We start from the raw sequence: 4733 nt of genomic DNA, 5'->3' as shown, positions 1-4733 counted from the left end.
CTTGCATATGTTCATGACATGTTGGTGCAATGTGAGAGTACTGTCCAGAGTAACACCTAGGTTTTGTACTGATTGTGTGAATTTAATATTGATGTTGCTGATATTTATTGTGTGAGGTAAAGGATGTGAATGAGAAAGTCTTTGTGTTGTGATCAGAATGGCATCAGTTTTATCATCATTCATCTGCAGCTTTTTACAAGTCATCCATGATTTCACATCAGAAATGCACATCTCTACACCTTGGATGGTAGCATCAACTTCATTTGGGTGGATAGATTTGTATATTTGGGTGTCATCAGTGTACAATTGGTGAGACACTGGATGATGATCTATGACACTTGAGAGCAGCTGAGTGTATAGAATGTAGAGAACAGGTCCAAGACCAGACCCCTGTGGAACACCACAACATAGATCAGCTGGGCTGGAGTGTAATCTATTTCCAGACACAATTTGTGTCCTGTGGCAAGGGCGATATGCAGATTGTACATTGCTAAAAAGACTGTTTGAATTCAGACAAGATACAAGCTGGGATCGAACAACCTTTTCTAAGATTTTTTTATGAATTGGAGATTAGAAACCGGGCAGTAGTTCTTTAAATCGTTATGGCGTAGTGTTAGTTTCTTCAGCAGAGGTTTTACAATTTGAGTTTTGAAAAATGATGGAAATTATGCTGATGAGAGAGAGGTATTAATAACATCAGTTAGTGAAGGCAATACTGGATCTAAGCACTGAAGCAGCAGTAATGTTGGAATTGGATCAAGTTCACATGACTTTGGTGCACTCTAGGATGATTACTTAAGAATGCATTTATTGGTGGTGAGAGACTAAATACATGACTTGATACTTGTGTTTAGCATTAATTGGAAAGCTGAAGATTAGTAATCTTTTGACATACATATCTTAATTGTACCATTTAATTTGCAAAATTCAATGTAATTTGCATTGGTAAAATGTGTAGCACAAGAAAAGTCATTATGAATCAGAGATAAATCATATCTTTGTTTTGTCTGGAACTTGACTAATTTATTGCACATTTCTGTACACTATTTTGTCTTTGATCCAGGATTATTCACTGCATTCGGATGCATTTCATGGTGAAAATTCACCAGCTGGATTTAAAAGTGTTGAATATTGCTAGCGATTGTTCTGCAAACCCTGTATGTCACAAGGAGTCAGTGTATTCAAGGACTCATACAGTATTTACAAGTTCTCATTGATATTTCAGATGAAAATGAAGAACTGAGAAAAAGATGAAAATCTCAAGTGGAAACCTTTCTGGTCAGCCATCTCATCCAAAACCTCCTGAAATGGAGAGTATTTTGCAGACTCCAAGATTTCCTCTTATCCTGCTGGTATGTTCTATTTAGTTTATCTGGTCTCTTTTTATCAATTGCATTTATACCATGCCACAATTGGAAATTCCTTATCAAAAGTATGTATAAATTTCATCATTTTTCTGTCTGTTTAATAAGATGTGTTTAAGAGTACTTACTTACTCATGATGCTGTATATATGAGATTAGATGTTTTGTTAAAAAAGAATGCATTTTGTGATATATTGTATCACTGCCTTATATACAGTGGTCATTGCAACCAGTATGCATTTTGTTTACATGCCAAACAATCCAGTCTGATTTCTTTGTTTCTTTTTTACTGCAATTAAGGACTAGTGATTATTTTTATACATTTAGCTGCATCCAGAAGGACAACACCATCACCATCCCCATCCACTCTGGAGTGGAGAATATAAAGATTTCTCTCTGCCAGTTCCTCTGCAAGTAGTAAGTATTGAGGATGGGAAAAAATGTACATTATAGAATAATGAAACAAATACTACAGGTGTTGACTTTTATATAATCTCTTATTTCATTTACAGCTCACTAAGTACGAGTAAGTCAATTATACACTGTATTCATGAATTTAATTCTCATCTAAGGTAGTAGAACTGTTTTATGTTTGACAAAATGTTGGGTAATTTGTGGCAGTACACTAAAAACACATTTTGTAGCATTTAAAAATGCTTATGTTCGATGCACGTAAAACTCATTGGTTTGTTGTCACTTCACTTGATAATAGTTTTGTCATCTTGTAGACATTTTGAATGTTAGTGTTCAATGCTAAGGTCATATACATTGAGTCAACATCAAAATTTGTTTGGAAAATGGAAGATTATGACATGAAAGCACAAGCTCTTGTAGCTTAGATACTGTTATTTCAGAACATTGTGAGATGTTAATTAATTAAATTATATGTCATAAAACATACTGTTCAAGACTTATTTGTGCAAATAAACAATGAATTGTTTTTCATTGATGTGTCGACTGTTCATCATTCCATTGGGTTTTTTTATTTTCCTTTCTTATGTATACCATTGTTTTCTGTAAGTCAGACGCCTAAACCATCTACATTGAATGCAGACTTTACAGACACCAGCAGTGAAACAACATATCCAGGGAATAAAAACATAAAGGATTATAGGGAAAAGTTTTATTTATTTTCAAATAAACTGTTCAAAAACCATGTATTTCATTCCATAAATATTTTTCATTGTTAAACCCATGTTCACTGTACAGATCTTTATAAGGAGTTTATAATAATGATCTTGATCTTTCAAAACTAATTTCATCACAAATGTCTTACAGATTTCCAGTTCAATGTACTTATGAAACTGGACACAAATGTTGAGAATTTGTTGGAGCAGCTGGCCCTCCAAGCTCATACACAAGGCCCAGACACAGAATATAGGGAAGAAATTCTTGCAATGCCATGTGATTCAGTGGAGGAACTAGACGGGTTTTGCCAGAGGTTGGAGGAGAATCCCAAACTCTCCAAGAAGATGGTAAATTGGGGCCTTATTTTCTATTTAATAAAACTGTTATAACCTTTATTTGCTGTTGTGAACCTCAATATGCATTATGCAGGTTCTGCGGCGCCTGTATAATTATTTTTGGGGTGGGGTGAACATGTAGTGGTCAGCTGTTTTGTCTTATGGATGTAGGCCAAAACATGTTTAGAGATGAACATGTAACAGGTATTTTACTACATACACTATTACATATTATGTGGCTATTTTAATTCAATCCTTGAGTGAATGTCATTTATGAAGTTAATAGATTCACGGTGGTTAATTTGGTTTATAATTGCTGTTAGTACATTGTGTTGCATAGTTAATGTTATCAATTTTTTTTCAAGTTAGAGAAAATAAATTTGCTTGCAAAACCATGGCAAAAAATAACCATATACAAGCATATTTTGTCACATCGATCATGAAATACTACTAATAATAATAATATCAAAATCAAAAAATAGTAATATTATTATTATTATTATTATTTTCAGATATGCTACTTGAGCTCCCTTGGCAGGTTTACAATTGGGGATAGTGTTTGCAGGATGATAAAAATGCTTGGAACAAAAAGACTGGCCAGAGTATAGTCCAAAGGGACGTAAAGGGAAAAAAGCATTTCAAGAGCTTGTGATATGTCAGGTTTTGATAAGTAAGTATGGCTTGATTTAAATTGTGTTTTTCATGTGACTTGCCAGAGATTTTTAAATGAATTGATAAAGTAACTTGAGACCACATTTCAAAGTACATGTTTTAAAAATATTCCATTGATTATTGCTGGCATTTAGAAAAATGCAAGGCATCCTTTGTTGTGAAACTTATTTTAAAACATTGTATTACTCTTGCAGAAGCCTGCTTGAAAAATAGTGGCAAAGCAAAGGCAAATGGAATGGAAGAGGCCATATCAGAGACCCTCAAATATGCACCCAACCAACGCAGAATGATAAAAAACAAGGTAATCCAAATGACTCTTATTTCATTCATATTGGATTCAATTTCGTCTTTTAAAGCATAGTATTTCTAAACTGATAACAAAATCAGCTTATCCTATTGCCCAGGACTATCAGAGCTAGAGTACAGCTAACTACAATATACATACATCTTGTCTGATCGGACAAGTGCCTCCATTTGGAATTTTTATTCACATGAAATATTTGGACGAAATAAATTCATCTTTGCGCAAATTGATTGCACTATCCACTTGCCAGAAATGACAAGTGCAAAGTTATCTTATATCTTGGCTTAACGATATTAAGGGAAGCACAAGTGCAGTGAAGAAAATTTCATACATTTTTATAATGCTGATTAACATGACTTCTGCATATAAAAGTAGTGCTGAGATGATATGACTTTATTTAAGCATTACAATTTTGTTTTAATTTGCAGGTGCCTGAGCAGAAGAAGTAATAGATAAACTTTACAGTGGAGTTGGAGACTGATTCTGATTCATAATCTTAATTAAATCTAGAAAATAAACATTAAAGTCATATTAAAATATATGTTGTATTGTTTCCTTCTTTCATTTTTCTCTTAAAAACAAAGGTCTGAACCTTTAGTCTGTAAATTCAGTGGATTCCTTATCAGCCCATCTACTTTTACCTTACACCATGCTACTTTAAAAAAAAATGAATTATCCCCATTTGGGTAGGTCTTCCCAACCCCTCACCCTACTTTGTCAACTTACCTGCCACATTTAAATCTAATGGAAGGCCCTGCTGTAAAGCCTGTTAGTAAAACTACCCAACAAGAGGATTTCATACATTTGCAACTCCTAGATGGATGGTAATGTTTTCATTTTTGTAATATAGATTTGGACATTCTTGCCACCAGTATGGAATATGTGTTTCAGAAACACAAGCAGCTTTCATCAGATTTGCATATAGGTTTTA

At 33.7% G+C, this 4733-nt stretch overlaps 1 long non-coding RNA gene across 2 annotated transcripts; it reads left to right on the top strand.

The window, feature by feature from the left end:
• Positions 1-1223: 1223 nt before the first annotated feature.
• Positions 1224-4343, top strand: LOC149799568 (uncharacterized). Of its 2 annotated transcripts, XR_016420911.1 has the most exons (6): positions 1224-1352; positions 1691-1780; positions 2642-2838; positions 3339-3496; positions 3693-3799; positions 4231-4343. It is a non-coding gene; the product is annotated as an uncharacterized LOC149799568 (long non-coding RNA). The 2 variants fall into 2 exon arrangements; XR_016420912.1 differs by lacking the exon at positions 1224-1352 and having other exon boundaries at positions 1368-1780.
• Positions 4344-4733: the final 390 nt, after the last annotated feature.

Source organism: Sinohyriopsis cumingii, chromosome 5 (assembly GCF_028554795.1).
Source record: "Sinohyriopsis cumingii isolate HCF-2022 chromosome 5, ASM2855479v2, whole genome shotgun sequence".
Taxonomy (NCBI): domain Eukaryota; kingdom Metazoa; phylum Mollusca; class Bivalvia; order Unionida; family Unionidae; genus Sinohyriopsis; species Sinohyriopsis cumingii.
This window is presented reverse-complemented; position numbering and strand designations above follow the sequence as displayed.